Source organism: Octopus bimaculoides, chromosome 13 (genome assembly GCF_001194135.2).
Source record: "Octopus bimaculoides isolate UCB-OBI-ISO-001 chromosome 13, ASM119413v2, whole genome shotgun sequence".
NCBI lineage: Eukaryota > Metazoa > Mollusca > Cephalopoda > Octopoda > Octopodidae > Octopus > Octopus bimaculoides.
The window spans coordinates 53,166,846-53,167,181 of NC_068993.1; positions in this window are offsets into that span (position 1 = coordinate 53,166,846).

The window sequence follows — 336 nt, forward strand, 5'->3', positions numbered from 1 at the left end:
TATATATATATATATATTATACATACACTCACAGGTTTGTGACCTTGTGATTGAGTGTTGGGGCGCACATTCATGGGTTGCGTAGTGCATTGTATCTTTGAGCAAGGCACTTCATTTCACATTGTCCCAGTCTACCCCTCAGCTAAAATATGTATCAGCTGAGTACTGGTGTAACCTTCTCTGCTAATGGATGTCTAGTTTTGTCCATGGTAGGAGGGTTGACAAAATGTCTATGTCTGCTCAAGACTACAGATACACCTAAAAGCATTGTACATGCTGCCAAGTCATACTCACTTGCAAGTGATGGCTATGATTTATAATATATATATATATATA